We start from the raw sequence: 18,314 nt of genomic DNA, 5'->3' as shown, positions 1-18,314 counted from the left end.
GCATGCAAGCTGATGTTTGCGTTGTGGTTAAACTGGTGTGCAGCATATTGCATCTCCAGAAACAAGGATCAGTCAGAATCAAAACATGTTGCCTGAATAATGAGACGCCATTGTGTCTAACATTATTCCATATGGAAGAAAAAATGAAAACAGTGGAAAAATAGTTAATCTGTGTCACATACCCCTTTATCATTAGTTTAGGAGTCAAGGTCTAGATCGGTCATCTAACATTTCAAACCAAACCAAATATATTGACAGATAGGAACATGGAAGGAAAAATAGAATCAAATGAAAAAGATTATGGAAATGCTGTAAATCTGAGCTAGAAATCGATAATGCTATAACTTAGAACAAGGTGGCTGGTACCTGGGAAGGGGTCATGCAATGGTGCAGAACAAAGCACTGAAATATCAGTGAGAAAGCCAGTTCTTCCACCTGCTCTGACTGCAACCGTAAAGCCTGGGTTGTCGCATTTCGAAGAGAGCTGTCCATTCTGGCTTTATTAGGCTAAAATTTTGGTTACAACCTTGAAGCAGGGCTTCATTAATTGCTTTGGTGCCATGATTCAAGTCACAAAACATCCAAAAATCCAATCAACAGTGACTAACTAAGGAAGTTAGGGATTACTGTAAATAAGATGTATAGTTTAGGTGAATTGGTCATGCTAAACTGCCCATAATGTTCAGAAATGTGTAGATTAGGTGCATTGGCCAGGGGTAAATATAGTGAATGGGTTTAGGTGGGATACTGTTTGGAGGGTCGGTGTGGAATTGTTGGGCTGAAGTGCCTGTTACCACATTGTCGGGATTCTAAGGATTCTCAGGATTAAATGAAAAGACCTGCCAAATTGCAGGAAATTGGTAAACCGGAAAACTGGGCGAATTTTACAATACCCAACAAAAGGAGCCCAAAGTGCTGATCAAGAAAGGGAAAATGAATATGAATGCAAACTAGCAAAAACATAAAAATGGACTGTAAATACTTACCTAGCTACGTGAAAGAAAATAATTAGCAAAGACAAATGTGATCCATTAGACACAGTATCTGGAGAATTGATCATAGGGAACACAGAAATTACAGAGAAGTTAAATTTAATTTGTGCCTGGAAGGTTCAAAACATTTTTTAGAACTAGAGGTCCAATAAAGGGACAGTGAGGAATAGAAGCAAAACATTAATAGTCAGAAGATAATGTTGGAAATAATAATGGGAATGAAGGTTGATGAATCTTGGGGCTGATATTCTCACATCCCAGAATATTAATAGAGAAAGCTATGGAAAAACTGGATGCATCGGTGATCATTTTCCAATTATAAATTCTGGACTAATGCTTCCAGACTGAAATGCAGCATATCTTACCCCTTTATTGTATTTAAGAAGAGGGCAAGAGAGAACAAGGGAAGTACAGACCTGTTAGCTTGTCATCAGTAGTAAGCAAAATGTTAGAACAAAGGATAAATGAACACTTGGATAATAATGATTTGATTAGGCATAACTTAAGACTTTTGATGATTTACCATTGGACTTGATAATAGTGATTCGATGAATGTGGCATACCTACATTTTCAGAAGGATTTCGATAAATTCCCTGACACGAGTTGGCTAGCAAAATTAAAGTGCATGTGATAGGAATTAATGCAATTATTTTAGATTAAGCAGAAATTAGGAATAAATGGGTCATTCTTGAACTGACAGGCTGTACCTATAAGGATAAGTACTGGGTCCCACTCCTCACAGTATAAATCAGCTGGAGGTGGGAACTAAATGAAATAGCACAAAGCTAAGTGGACATGTCTGCAAAATGGATTGAAGAGGATTTTGGACAGACTTAGTGAGAAACATGCCTGATGGAATATAATGTGGGAACATGTGAAATAACCCACTTTTATTGGAAGATCGAAAGTGCAAAGTATTTCCTCAATGGAAAAAATAAAAAAGAATCATAGAATCCCTGCAGTGTTGAAAAAGGCCATTTGACCCATATGTCTGCACTGACCCTCCGAAGAGCAGCGTACTCAGACCCAGTCCCCTACCATATTCCTGTAACCCCACATTTACCATGACTAATAAATCTAGCTTACACATTCCTGGCGCTAAACTGCACACCTTTGGACTGAGAGAGGAAACTGAAGTACCCGATGGAAACCCAGGTGTAGATGTCCAAAGGGTTTGGGTGGCCTTGTACACAAATCACCGAAGGTAACATGCAGGTGTCAAGATCAAGGCTTGCCATTTTCCTAGTAGACAATAAGGCTACTCTCTGAGGGTTATCACTATACCTCAGGCAAGGGGAGGTTAAGAAATTGGGAATATCTTGGTAATCTCAGTTGATACAGGAATTGAACTCACTCTGCATCAGAAACCAGCCACCCAGCCAACAGAAATGACCCACCTCTGATATGCTAGCAGGCAATTAGGAAGGCTAATGCATGTTAGCATTTATCACAAGAGGATTTGAGTACAGCAGTAGTGAAGTTTTGCTTCAATTGTATTGAATCTTGATTAGATTGCACCCTTGGTCCCCCTTTGGGGCCTCAAATCAGTGAGGGAATCGAGGGTTATGGAGAAAAGGCAGGAAAGTAGAGTTGAGGATGGTCAGATCAGCCATGATCTAATTGAATGGTGGAGCAGACTCAATGGGCTGAATGGTCCAATTTTGTTCCTATCTCTTATGGTCCTACCTTAAGAAGGAAATTACTGCACTTGAGTGAGTGCAACAACGGCTTGCCAGACTTGTTCCTGGGATGGTCCAATTAAGCTACCAAGAGAGATTGAGCAAACTGGACCTGTTTCAAAGACTGTGAGGGAATCTTGTTTAAACTTACAAAATATTTCAAGGAATGGATAGGGTAGATGCAGTTAAAATGCTTCTCATCTGGGAAGTTCAGGACCAGGGAACATAGGACCAGGGAATCCTGTTGCACAGGATTGATGAGCTGAATGGCCTACGCCTGTTGCTATAGTCCGAGATAGAAAGAAATTGGCCAATGTAAACCTTACATAACTAAATTTTACAGTTGAAACCTCCTCCAAGCTGTTTTAGCAACTCAGGATGCCACAGGCTTAAATGCATTATTGTGGCTGAGCAAGTTAGTCGATTGGCAAATCAGGCATTGTGGCAGACCAATTTCACCAAATTATAACAAACATTTTTAACAATTCCAGTATTGCCTGGAATCTATGATCGTTTGCAGACTGCTCCCAACTGTACATGTCAATTAGAAATTACTTGTCAGATTCTGAAAAATGTTGCAACCATTTCATTGATGTTCTATTGGCGGGATGTTAACTACAGCGAAGAATTGATGCAAGGCTCCACTAACACAGGTGGTTGAGAACAAGGTTTGTCAGAAATAAAAGGTGACACACAGATTTAACAACCCAAACCTACAACAATGCCATCTCTCACACTTACATGTCCTGGTCAATCATGCTTCAAAGTGATTTTCAAAGTAATGTCACGGGACGGGGATTACTAGAGAAATGTTCTATCCAGCCGCTGAGGTAGCACAAGACAATCTGTGCACATTCTTATTCACAAATGTTAACATTTCTATAACTTCCTTTCCCTTGATAACAAATATTGAACTTGATGAGGGCAAAAAGACTTTGATTTCTTTTTGGACAAAATTATCATTTGTTTTCCCTGTGCGTTTGGTGGGAAGCATTGATAGAGTGTCAGCAGCAATCTGGTATTTGTGTTGCACATAGTCTGTAACAGTATCGTTCTGCATCAGTCACAATCAACATCTCTGGATTCTGGGTGGCCTCTTCATAATCAATAAAACTATAAACAATTGGTTGTCAGTTTCAACATTTTGATGGAAGACGCTGGGCATTTTGTAAGTATTTTCTTAACGGCCTGTTCAGGGATGTTAGTACACACCTCCAGAGCAGCTGGGACTTGAACCCAAGCCTCCGACCTCAGAGGTTGGGACACTACCACTTTTCCATCATACCTAAATCACTGCAAGCCTTTTTTTCCACTATTATTGCATGTGCTGCTTGATTTCAATGAGACCCATTAAAGCAAAATTGACAGCTCTTCTTATCCCATCATTCCGATGTGGAATAAGACAATTTCCACCTAATGCAAATGATGCAACTATTGCTGCAGCAGTTGGATGTGAAGAATCCTAATGTGTGCGGACATCTGAAGGTATCCACTTTTTTTTTTCCTGATTCAGTGATGCTCAGAATAGCAAAATGCCTGATCTTATTACAACACCTGCCTTAGTGGTTAATGTAGCTGGTCTCAGTGGGGTAAGAACTTTCCCACTTGTATACCAACCCTATGAATGGTTGGAGTTCTGTAAATTTATCGTGAACTGAAGAGTGGCACACCTTCTGTGGGGCAGTTACCTAGACAACATATTTATCATTTGTGTTGAAAATTCACATGAAGTTTAAGCCCCACATCTTGAAGTATTTTCAAGATGCTCTCCTAAATTTTTGTCACTTTGTTCTTTAAGGGATCCATGGATGGGAACATCATCCATATGGCATATGATGCCTTCCATATATTCTAGCATGTTTGATGCCTGTTGAAAAGTGTCAGGTGTGGACATGATTCTAACAGGCAGATGGTTGCAACAATCATGGTGTTATAAAGGTGGTTAGACGTTTGGACAACTTATCTAGCAGAGTTACCAGAATCCACTGTTTATATCCAGCTTGATTGAAGTTCTGCTCTTTGCAAGTTCAGCTAGGCTTTTAAGTACAGATGTCACTGGCTGTATTTTCTGTCTTGTTTACATTCAAGCCAACAAGTTAAAAGCAGAAGTTGGACTCTTGGCCACTCCATCTGTGATCAATCTGCTCCTTTAACAAGGTTATACTGTCCTTGGCTATTTTTTTTTAACAGAGGGGTCGTAAACAACACAAACTCTGAAAAGTCTGGAGGTGAAGGCTATTAGCGTCAAATTGATAATAGCTAACAGATACTGCCTTAGGCAGAAGGCTTTCAAGTTTAAAAACAAACACTTATACAATGAAAGGGGAGTGGTCAGTTCTCCCAGCTCAGCTTTTCTCTGGTTTGGTTTGGTTTTTAGCAAGAGTGTTGAAAAGGCTGCTGAGCCCACAGATGCAGCTCCAGGCTGGTCCTCTCTCTCTGACTTTTATCCCGTAAGAACCTGGGTTTGATTTTACCTTTTGTGCCAAAGGTGTTTGTGAGGATTTGGAACAGCATTATTAAGTTGGGATGATCTGTTGGATTTTCAGAAAGGATAAGTTATTCATTATTCTGTTCTCTTTTGTTTGTTTTTCATTCAGTAATTTTGTAAATAAATTAATTTTTGTTTAAAACTAAGTGTTTTGACCAGCAGCATCTCACCTGGAATATCCACTTTACACCTGCTTAAAACAACTAGCACAGTTAGGGTCTGGCCTACCTTCCTGAAATGTTTTGAGGGTCTCTGGCCTGGTCCACAACACATCATTCAAAAAGATCACAGCTGATTTGATTGTCAGCTCTGCCCCCCCATCCTGCCTACACTGATAACCTGTTGACCCCTTTCTTCTCTTGTGTCTATCCACCTTTGCTCCAAAAATATCCAATGCCTTTTGAAGACGAAAGATCCAAGTATTCACAACCTTTTGAGAGAAAATACATTCGCGGAATTTGTCTCAAATGAGTGAACTTTTAAATGGAACAGAGGCCCACGGACTTAGATTTTCCCACAAGGAGGAGTCATCCTTTCCACACACAGCCTGTCAAAACCCCTTAGGATCTTTACACATTACAATCAATTTACCTCTTACTCTTATAGACTGTGGACATAACCCAGGCAAAAGTGAGGACTGCAGATGCTGGAAATCAGAGTCTAGATCAGAGTGATGCTGGAAAAGCAAAGCAGGTCAGGCAGCATCCGAGGAGCAAGAAAATATACGTTTCGGGCAAAGGCCCTTCATCAGGAATGTGGACATAAGCCATTCTTGTCCTCACAATGAATCCATTTCAGGTATTAGTCTATCAATGCTTTTTTAACTGCTTCTTATGCATTTACTTCCTTCCTCACATGAGAAAATACTGTGTGCAATTCTCCAGATGGTATCTCACCAATGTCTCGTCTAACCAAAACATAACTTCATAGCCTTAAATCAATGCAATTCAAATAGATCAATTCAATTTGGGAAGTAGTACCACAGCAGAGCATCACAATGTCAGTTCTTGGAGTGGACAATTAGCTCTGTGTTGATGCAGCATCTCAATCACTCTTTTACCTATTTTAGAAGTGGGTGTGGAACCTGCCTTGTTGAAAACATATAGATCATTGTGGTATCTGCTTGAGTGTGATGTGGTCTGCAATTTCTTCCACTTTAAAAATGAACTTAAGACCTACACAGGCTTTCATGCTTAGCATTAAATTTTGAAGTTTGACTGGTGCAGCTAATATTCTGAACCATATAAGTCCATCAGTTGGAAGAGTGACTCCAGTTCCTCTGCCTAATTAAACTTCAGTTTAATATCCATTGACTTCAATGTTAGCAGACTGATGTTGATTTTATTCTTTGTGACTTCCTCAAGAAAAGCAATTTCCCGGGCAGGGTTCCCTTTAAAGTTAACGAGTTTTGAGAAGATTTGTAGCTCAGGTTGAGGTTCCAGATGTAAGTTTGTTTGCTGAACCTTCCAGCTCAGTGAGCAAACTTACACCCATTTCCTTTAAGTCTTCTGTTTTAAGCTTTCTAAATACAGGTATCTTTTGGTGCTCTACTATTTTAAAATGACCGTTATTACTATGGCTGTGGCTTTTGGCAATTTGAGTTGGAGCAATATCTTATCCGGGCCATCCCAGGTACGTTGTAAAGTGGCAGTGCCTCTTTAACACACTTCCTAATGCTACTGCCTCAGCGCATTGTCATTTCTGCATTCCCTAAGGTAAAGGGGTTGGTTTGGCTAATGCCCACACTGCTGTTGCTTGATCTGCTTGGAGCTCTGCAAAGTCCTTGGGTGAGGTAGGCTGGAGCTCATTGTTCACCTGAATTGAAGTCCGTGTCTCTTGCAGTGATGTCGGTGATTGTTGCTGTACTGTCCAAACAGCTCCCCTCCCTGTAGTGCTCAAGATATTTTGCTAGTGATCTCTGCTGTTGGGTTTGTCTTCAGTCTTTTCTTTGTCTTTTACTCTGTTTTTCTATGTGCCTGGTCATGACCAGCCACCACATGGGAATTTTGTTAAATATTGGTAGTTGAGACTTACGAAGGTTGAACATAAGACTGGTACAAGCTATGAACATTTATTGTCCATAAAGCATACACATAAACTCGTTAGGCCAAAGCCTCATTGGTTCTGCCAATACTCAGGCCCATATAATCTGATACCTTCATGACATAACTCCTTACACACATTTTTAGGGTATTGGTATATTTAACTCTATACTTTACATCTCCTCAAGTTTTTAATCCCACCTCCTCTTTATGCATTCTCCAACAATCCAGACTTGAATACATCATCAAATTTGTCACCCTAGCACAGTACTGAGGAATGGTCAGAGGTACTGATTCGACATTTAACCCAAAAGCATATAACAACAAAATCACAATGTTTTATTAAAGGTAATAAAAGCAAAGAGAATTTATTTAGCATGCATTTTTTTAAAAAGACAACGTATTGGATCCAAAGGTTATTTGTGCCTTGATAATTAAACTATAGCCATCAAATTCAGTATGGTTATTGCAGGAGCCCTTGTATAGGAAACCTTTGGAAGTTACTGGTACCTTCTCCTCTTTGCTAGTCCACATTCTCATTACAGTTTGAAAGTAAGGACAGCATCAAATTTATGAAATGTGAACTGGAGGGTTTGAGTTATTGGGAAAAGCTGGATAGATTGGGAGTTTTATTTTCCCTGGGAGTGTAGGAGGCTGAGGGGTGACCTTATAGAGGATTATAAAATCATGAGAAGCCCAGATAAGTTGAATAACAAAAGGTCTTTTCCGGAGGGTAGGGGAGTTGACTACTCGAGGGCATAGGTTTAAGGTGAAAGAAGAAAGAATTAAAAGGGATCTGAGGGGCGACTTTTTCACACAGAGGGTGGTTCGTGTGTGGAATGAACAGCCAAATGAAGTGGTAGATGCAGGTAGTTACAACATTTAAAAGACATTTGGGCAGGTACATGAATAGGAAATGTTTAAAGGGAAATGGGCCAAATGCAGGCAAATAAGACTAGTTTAGTTTGGGAAACCTGGGCCTGTTTCCATGTTGTATAATTCTATGCTGCTCTGTGACTCACATGACTCTTCGATACAATAAAAATGGACCGACCAGATTTTAAAAATGTCGGAACCAGGACACATTGAGAAACCATGGTAAGGCTTTATGATCATTGACGTTTTGGGTGATTGATGTCAGAAGTCTGGATAAGGAAAAGTTGAACATTGAATGCCATGCGTTGGCATCTCCCAGGATCTAGGTGAAAGTGAGGACTGCAGATTAGATTAGATTAGATTACATTACAGTGTAGAAACAGGCTCTTCGGCCCAACAAGTCCACACCGACCTGCCGAAGCGAAACCCACCCATACCCCTACATTTACCCCTTACCTAACACTACGGGCAATTTAGCATGGCCAATTCACCTGAATTGCACATCTTTGGACTGTGGGAGGAAACCGGAGCACCCGGAGGAAACCCACGCAGACACGGGGAGAACGTGCAAACTCCACACAGTCAGTCGCCTGAGGCGGGAATTGAACCCGGCTCTCAGGCGCTGTGAGGCAGCAGTGCTAACCACTGTGCCACCGTGCCACCCACACGGGAAGTATGTTGGAGATTAGAGTCAAGAGTTTGGTGTGGAAAAGCACAGCAGGTCAGGCAGCATCTGAGGAGCAGGAAAATCGACGTTTCAGGCAAAAGCTCTTCATCAAGAATCCTGATGAAGGGCTTTTGCCCAAAACGTCGATTTTCCTGCTCCTCGGATGCTGCCTGACCTGCTGTACTTTTCCATCTCCCAGGATATGTCCAGTAAGAGAAAGCAATCCTGGTCCATTGATTGTTTAAAAGACATAGTCAGTGATGGAGACACTAGTGCCAAAAGATGGTGACAATCCCTTGGAGACATCAAGAGGTGGGTGGGGAAGACTGTCGCATGCCCACTGCATGTGATGCAATGTGACATGACCAGTGATTACAGGGAAAAGGATGAAATTTCAAACATATTTCACACATACTCCCACACAAAGGCGGCATGGTGGCACAGTGGTTAGCACTGCTGCCTCACAGTGCCAGAGACCCGGGTTCAATTCCTGCCTCAGGCAACTGTCTGTGTGGAGTTTGCACATACTTCCCGTGTCCGCGTGGGTTTCCTCTGGGTGCTCGAGTTTCCTCCCACAGTCCAAAAATGTGCAGGTCAGGTGAATTGGTCATGCTAAATTGCCCGTAGTGTTAGGTGAAGAGGGGAATGGGGTCTGGGTTGGTTGCGTTTCAGAGGGTCGGTGTGGACTTGTTGGGCCGAAGGGCCTGTTTCCACACTGTAAGTAATCTAAAAAAAAGGCACAGTTCAATTCAACAACAAGGGAAAAAGGTAACAAGCAGGAAATTCGAGTTATTTTTTAGGTATTTGTACAACACTGAAGTGACCACAGAAAAACCGGCGCTTTCCCAGCGGGACGGAGATTCCTGGTACCACCAGACAAAGACCAAAACCCAATGTGGCACCTCCAATGCACCAGGTAAACAGTAAAGCAGCTCTGGCAATACTGAAAGAGCAGCATGAAGTTTCATTGTGTGATGTCCAACAGTTCTCCCCCAACCTGCACCCCAAAAGAAATGCAACTCATTCATGATCCATCTCAGTACTATTTGTGGGATTATGCTGTAAGTTATGTGGCTCCACCTTTACCTAAATACCAGAATCCAGACTTCAACCATAATCACTGCAAGTGATATGTTTTGGGATTGTTCCTAGGCACATCACACAGAGATGTCTTTAACGACAATTCTCTTCTCCTAAACAGGCCGCAATGATGCACTTTCTTCCATTTATTGACAGATTTTAAGTAACTGACAAAGAACCAAATGTTATTGGCTTATATAAAGGAGGTGATATTATAGTGATGTACTTACAATAAACGTATCATGTTAGAGCGCTTGATACCGATACTAAAAAATGTCTTATTGCTGTATACTCACGTATTGTAACATAAAACCCATGAGAATCAGCAAAGTCTGAGTTAACTGTTGTGCTCATTATAAAGCATGGTAATTATGGTAATTGTGACAAATCATTGGGAAAACTGGTTATGACGACTGTAACAGGCCCTTTTTACTTGGACAAAAACAGCTTGCATTTTTTGGAGCAAAAGCAGGATTAACGGAATTTCACCATATCTTATTCCTTGATATATGTCTTTATGCATGTTTTTAAAGATCATTGTACTGCCAAAAAAGCTCATTGTGACATCTCTAACTGATAGTGGCAGAGATTGTATCCTTTGAAGCTTATCTCGAGTTGTTAGAAGTTTAGCCATTCATCAGCGATGATGCAGGGATCTGCTGGCAGAGTTCCAATTGACAGCAGTTATGTTATGAGAGCTGAAAGATACCATAAATGGTCTCTCTGATGAAACATCTAAGTTTCATAAGCTCTTATTCATGATCATTATTCATTATTTCACTGAATTAAATATTTAGTCATTCATTAAGTAAGATTTTTAACCTTCCATACACAATTACCTATTGAGTTTCACTCTTGTTACATCATAATTTGACGAACATTAGAAAAGTAATCTTCTCCAAAAAATGTTAGCTTTTGTAGAAATTGGAGCATAGATTTAAATTGAACAATCAGGGGCAAGTTTTCTTTTCACTTGAAGTACGGAAATCACAGCCAGAGAAAGGAGTCGAGACTGAAACCCTCATCACATTTAAGAAAAATAATTAGATATGCTCCTGAATTGACATGACTTACAAAGTTGTGTAAAAGAGATGGATAGATGGATAGGCTGAATAGTACATCTTTGGACAATACAGACACAATGGACTGAATGGTTTTCTTCAGTGCCCTCGGGTTCTATGATTTTTGCAATTGGCATGAAGTATTCCACAAGGTGCTTTCTTGCTGATTCTCTTCAAAATCGAACCACAGTTTTAAAAATTTCTTCAATTATTAATAGCAAATCATATAAATGCATGCCCTTAATGTATTCTGTCAAATGGAGTGTTTTTGTATCCTTATTAGCATTTGAAATGCCAGCAATATTAGCATGCAGCAGGGGTCAGAGGCAGCCTGGTGACATTGAGGCCGTTATATCAAAGAAAGGCTTGCAGTTACAAAGGAAGTTTAGTACTGCTAAAAGCTGCTCCAACCCTGTTAAAATTTCATGTTCACATGTATATATTAGCTATGTTTTGAAGCACAACTTTTCCCAGAGTCTGAGAGGGTTCCTGAACAAGGTATGGCTTCAGTACTGGCTGTGGAGCATGTTGCGTTGAGACTGATGAGCTGATAGATGCCACTATTCAGACAATAAGCTGCCTTCCTGTTTTTGCTACCAAAGTGGATATTCTCACATGTATCCATATTTTACTTTATCTATCATTCATGTGCTCACTCACACTGAAGCATCTCTGCATCCTCCTCACAGCTCACCATACTCAGCTTCATGTCATCTACAAACCTGGAGCTATTACATTTAGTTCCTTCATCTAAGACATATTGTGTATAGCTGGGCTGTAAGCACTGATCCCTGAGGTTCTCCTCTGGTCACAGGCTACCTTTTCGAAAATGACTCATTTATTCCCACTCTGCCAGCCAGTTCTCTAACCATTTCTGCATACTAACTTCAGTTAGATTTTGCATGCTGATTTTTTATGTGCAATTTTATCAAAAACCTTCTGAAAGTCCAATTGACCCATACCCAATGGGTCCTCCTTATCCTCTGAGTCCCAGTCAGCTGAGCATCTCTTCTCGGTCAGTGACAGTGACGTTGTTCACCAGTAAGCATTTCCTCCTCTAAGCCAGCAAAAATGCTCAATGGAGTGTCAGTATCTGAACTGGTGGCCAGTTCAGGAGGCAGCCTTGCTTGGGTTTTGTCTGAGGGATCTGTGGCTTCCCATTTGAGAAATTTGCCAAAGCCATTTGTCTATTGTGCAAGTTTGATCAAAGTCATCTTTGTGAGGAAGTTGCACCTTTAACAAGGTCATGCTGTCCTTGGCTTTTTTTTTGGAGGTCATAAACGACACAGAGTCCAAAACGTCTGGAGGTTGTAGGGTTTTAGGGCCAATTTGATAATAGCTAATAGATACCTCCTCAGACAGAAGGCTTTCAAGTTAAAAACAAAACTTATACAATGAAGGGGAATGGCCAGATCTCCCAGCTCAATTTTTCTCTGGTTTGGTTTAGTTTTTAGCAGGAGTGCAAAGCTACCCCCTCTCTGACTTCTCTTCTGTAAGAACCTGTGTTTGATTTTTGTCCTTTTGTGCCAAGGCTTGTTTATGGGGATTGTTTATGGGAACAGCATCATTAAATTGGGATGATCTGTTGGGCTTTCAGTGAGGCTAAGTTATTCGGTATTCTGTTTTCTGTTGTTTGAGTTTCATTCAGTAATCTTGTAAATAAATTCTGTCTTGTTTAAAACTAAGAGGTTTGATTCTCTCCTGTAATATCCCCTTTACATCTGCTTAAAACAATTAGCAAGGTTAGGGTCCTGGAAACCTTCTTGAAATATTTTGAGGGGGTCTGGCCCAGTCCAAAACATCCTGAAGGATTATGACTGCCCTGATCAGATCAGTTCACACTGTGTATTGTGCAAAGTTATGAATGAGCCTGAAGCCATCATGTTTGTTACTGAAAAAAATGTCCAGTCTACCTCAGATTAGCCTGGAAGGGCAAAGTATCTCAAAAGTTTGTGCAATAGGTGAAACTAGCTGATGTAGTCTCACCCTGAGTGATGGTGACCAATAAGCCTCCAACAAGCCAAAAATACATTTTCCTATTGCAGGAAAGAATAATGCGAGATTTGCATTTTATTGCCAGTGTAATGCCAGGTATTTAGAAGAATATATATCCTGTAAACTCATGGATTGCATCAAACATCGTATGACTTTGGCTGTTCACAATAAGCAAGGTATTGACTGTGCATAGCCAGCTCACAATACGGTATCCAACATTAGCTAATAATCCACAATCAAACAACATTTGCTGGATAGTCCTGAGTAGCGAAACAATTAGATTGATAAGCAGTTTAGGTTTCTCCTTCTGCTTTACAGTGTGACATAGCTGTGTGTAATAGAAGTTACACTTACTAATACAGAGAAACCTTGTTCTAAGTAGGCAGAACAAACATAAACCTACATTGAATCTATTTCAATTTGACAAGCCAGGTGACTGCCATACACTGGTTCATATGTCAGGCCAATGCTTTGATCAGAGTCAATCTGCCTGGTGCAAAATTTAAACAAAACGTAGCAGTTAACTGTGAGGCCTCATTATCCAGTGCACTTTACATGGCAAAACTTCTATCAAACAGTGTCCATCTGTGAACAAATCAGAATTCTCCTCTCACGCAGAATAAATGCCTTTTTTCCCTTTACATTGATAATTTTATAAATCTCTTGAATGAGTTCAAGGAGGAAAGCTTCAACTAAACATGTATTTTTTCAGCAATATTTAAGTTGTGTACTACCAAATAATTATACAAATAATTGTCAAATTAATTTGAAATCTGAATGCATAAGTTCCTGATTCTCATAAAAGCACCTCCTTTCACATATTTGATTGGCAGCTTGCAGTTGTGGTCAATGGCTCGCACTGCTGCTTCACAGCAGTGAGGGACTCAGGTTCGATTCCACCCTCGGGTGGCTATCTGTGTGGAGTTTGCACATTCTCCCCGTGTCTGCGTGGGTTTCCTCCGGGTGCTCTGGTTAACCTCCCACAATCCAAAGGTGTGGATTGGCCATGCTAAATTGTTCATAGTGTCCAGGGATGTGCAGGTTAGGGTGGATTGGCTATGCTAAATTGTCCATAGTGTCCAGGGATGTGCAGGTTAGGGTGGATTAGCCATGGGAACTGCAGGGTCATATGGAAAGGTTGGGTGGGTTGGGGGTGATGGGTCTGGGTGGAATGCTGTTCAGAAGGTCAGTTCAGACTTGATGGATCAAATGGTCTGTGGAGATTCTATGATTCTATGAACTGCTCATTGAGTATAATGGACACTCTTGTCTGAATGCATTAATTGTGAGATATATACTGTCATTTTTAAACTTGTACAGGACTGATATCTATCAGGACTCAAAAAATTACATGGTGCTCTTAGTCAGAAGTGGTAAGATAGCAATGTAACTGAAAGTGTGTCAGCTGCAACTATTATATTAAGTAATTTCAATTAAATTAAAATAGTGCCATGTGTATACTTTTGCATGCCAATATAAAATGTTTGAATAGAATACCTGAAGTGAAAAATTACATTTGGCCTTCTGAGATCAGATTTTTTTCATAGAAACACTGTCTCTTGTAACTCTTCCCTCTAAATGTGGAACGTAAAGACTGGTAGAGTTGCAGGGACTTCTTTCAAAAATCGGTACCATTGCAAAGGCTGAATCACTCCCATCTGTTCTGTATGATTCAATAGGCTGAATATTTTTCTGAATGGTGGTATTTTATTTTATTTGTGTGGCTGAGGAAGGAATTATGGTGCAAACTGAGATGAGCAATCCACTCAATGGCTTCACCTGCTGCAATATGAATGGTTGTGGTGCCATCACGATTGGGCCTTTCAGGCAGACGTTCACTCTATGGGCGATTGTCTGACAATGGATGACCGCACTCACAACTTGAGCTGTTCCTCATGCTGGACTTGTGGTGTAGCTGGTCCCATTGCCCCGACCTGACTTCAAACATTTGATGGCAGGACTGACGTATGACAAGAGACTGAGTTGGTTAGGATTGTATTCTCTGGAGCTTTGAAGAATGAGGGGCTAACTCATGGAAACCGACCAAATTCTAGCAGAACTAAACAGGCTAGATACAGGAAGGATGTTCCTGATGGTGGGGGCAGTTCAGACCCAGGACTCTCAGTTTAAGGATAAGTGGTAAATCTTTCAAAACTGAGATGAGGAGAAATTTCTTCACCCAGAGAGCGGTGAGACTTTGGTACTTGCCATCACAGAAAGTGGTTGAAGCCAAGACAATTCAAAGATGTGTAGGTTAGGTGAATTGGCCATGCTAAATTGCCTATAATGTTCAGGGATGTGTAGGTTAGGTGCATTAGTCAGGGGTAAATGTAGAGTAATAGGATAGGGGAATGAGTCTGGGTGGGTTACTCTTCAGAGGCTTGGTGTGGACTTGTTGGGCCAAATGACTTGTTTCCACATTGTAGGGTTTCTATGATTCTATGAATGTGTTCTCAACAAGAAGGTAGATATAGCTCTTGTGGCTAAAGGAATCAACACATATGGGGGAAGGTAGGATTAAGGTATGGAGCTTGATAACCAGCCATGATCTTGTTGAATGGCAGAGCAGGCTTGAAAGGACAAATGGCTATGGCCTGCATATTTCTTCTTTGTTTTTTGCAAGATTAAGACCTGGAACATCACTACTCAGTTAGTTATTAGTGGTTATTTGTGGTTGACTACAAATATTGTCAATCAGGAGGTGTATCAAGAGATAGGATTGCCGTCAGTTTGTAGAGACTGGTGTGTGTTCCAGTATGGGCTACGTAGAATCATAGGGTCATGGAGATGCACAGCATGGAAACAGCCCCTTTGGTCCAACTCTTCCATGCCGAATAGGTATTGTAAATTAATCTAGTCCCATTTGCCAGCACTTGGTCCGCATCCCGCGAAACCCTTCCTATTCATATATCCATTCAGATGCCTTTTAAATGTTGTCATTGTGCCAGCCTACACCATTTCCTCTGGCAGTTCATTCCATACAGGCATCACCCTCTGCATGAAAAAGTTGTCCGTTTGTCCCTTTTAAATCTTTCCCCTCTCACCTTAAACCTATGCCCTCTAGTTTTGGACTCCCTCATCCTGGGGAAAAGATGCTGACTATTCACCCTATCCATGGTCCTCATGATTTTATAAACTTTTATAAGCGTCCAATGCTCCAGGGAAAATAGCTCCAGCCTAATCGGTCTCTTCCCATAGTTCAAGTCCTCCGACCCTGGCAACATCCTTGCAAATAGTTTCTGAACCCTTTCAGGTTTAACAACATCTTTCCTATAGTTGGGAGCCCAGATTAGAATGCAATATTCTAAAAGTGGCCTAACCAATGTCCTGTACAGCCATAACATTGCCTCCTAATTCTTATACTCAATGAATTGACCAATAAAGACAAGCATACTAAATGTTTTCTTCACTACCCTGTCTGCCTGTGACTCCGCTTTCAAGAAACCATGAACTTCCACTCCAAGGTCTCTATTTTCAGCAACACTCCCATGTGAAGCTATTTTGGCATTGGGTATGGGTGTGTGCTCAGCCACAGATTAGACCCTGGAGTTTGGGCTATTCTGGTGGGATGATGAAACAACAGGCTTGGCAGTGTTTGGCTGTAATCTCCACCTTCTGAAATGTTCTGCCAGAGAACATGAATCTCCATGGAATGTTTTCTCAATGAGTTGCATAAAATGGATGTCATCACATTGGTATTGCGCTTTCTTCATCCCACTTCATACTGAACTATACTGAGACAACGGAAGGAATTTTCACAGGCTGCTAAATGCAAACTTGAAGTTTTAGAAACTGAGAAAATGGGTATAAAGTGATTTGACCAGTACCTCGATGTGCTCCCATCACTTTTCATCTTGCCTTACAGCTCGTTTGTAGGGAATTTGCTTCCTACAACTCGTTCAGAAAGGGAATTAACTTAATGAAGGAGATATTTTCTCAGTGGAATTTCTCTTTCCCAACAGCAAAGCAATGGCAAACTGTGCCAAAAACCACAAAGAGAAGGCGAGAGCTCAGCAAGGGGGGTGCCTTAGTGAAACTGAAACTGACTTTGACCAGATATACCAAAGAACTGTAGAGAGGGTCAGTCTGAGCAGTTGTCTTGCAAAGCGGGCATCCTGTCAGACAGTGCCAATGCTGCATGGCTGGTGAATGCCATCTGCCTGGAGGCATTTCACCTCACCAGCACTTCATCCAACATCAGACACTTCCTTGCCAACCTCCAGAATGGCACAGGGATGGCTGATGTGGCTATCCCATCCTGCTGTGCTGAGGTTCAAGGGCAGGGAACGTTTCACTGTCCATACCCTCCAGTTGCAGCTGGAGCAGCACCAACCTCTTTCTCCACATCACTCTGAACTGGACAGAGGGGATGGCCACTGAGATAACAGTGAACAGAGGTGAGACCCTCAACACAATCTATACAGACAAAAAACAGAAAGTGCTGAAGAAATCCAACAGGTCTGGCACCATCTGGAGAGAGAAATAGAGTTAATGTTTTGCATCTCGTGACCTTTCTGAGGGTCTTTTACATCATCTACAGAAACAGATATCCTGAGACGTTTAGCATGCTTGCCTTCATTGGTCAGAGTCAAAATGTTTGCACTGGGAAAGCATAGCAGGTCAGGCAGCGTCCAAGGAGCAGGAATGTCGACGTTGTGGGGGTGGGAGGAAGGTAGGTGGGAAGGCGATGGTAGATGTAGGTGGGAGATAATTGTGATAGGTTAGTGGGGAAGGTGGATCGGATAAGTGGGAAGGAAGATGGACAGGTAGGAAACTTCAAGAGGGCTGTGCCAAGTTGGAGGGTGGGATCTGGGATGAGATGGGGGGAGGGGAGATTTGGAAACTGGTAAGTTGATGCTGATGTCATGTGGTTGGAGGGCCCCAAGGCATTAGATGCTGCGTTCTTCCTCCAGTTAGAATTAGAATCCCTTAAGTGTGGAAATAGGCCCTTCAGCCAAACAAGTCTATATCGACCCCCTGTAGATTAACCCACCCAGACCCATTCTCCTATCCTATATTTACCCAGACTAATAACCTATACCACGGGAAATTTAGCATGGCCAATTCACCTAGACTGCACATCTTTTTGGATTGTGGGAGGAAACCGGAGCACCCAGAGGAAACCCACGCAGACATAGGGAGAAGGTGCAAACTTCACACAGACAGTCGCCTGAGGCTGGAATTGAACCCAGGTCCCTAATGCTGTGAGGGAGCAGTGTTAACCACTGGGTCACCATGCCACATCTTTGAAACCAAGTTATTGGGTCGCTTTGATTTAGTGGTGGAGGAGGCCTAGGATTTGCGTGTTCTTGGGGGACTGGGAGGGGGAGTTGACGTGGGTTGGCCACAGGGCAGTGGAGTTGTTTTGTACATGCCATCATTGGTCAGAACTTTGGGATGTCATGTTTTGGCTGTACGTGACATTGTGAGCCA

This window comes from Chiloscyllium plagiosum, unplaced genomic scaffold (genome assembly GCF_037043375.1).
Source record: "Chiloscyllium plagiosum isolate Xiang-an unplaced genomic scaffold, Cpla_swu_hap1 HiC_scaffold_3, whole genome shotgun sequence".
In the NCBI taxonomy this organism is placed as follows: domain Eukaryota; kingdom Metazoa; phylum Chordata; class Chondrichthyes; order Orectolobiformes; family Hemiscylliidae; genus Chiloscyllium; species Chiloscyllium plagiosum.
The sequence above is the reverse complement of the archived record's forward strand: the minus strand, read 5'-3'. Positions refer to the sequence as shown.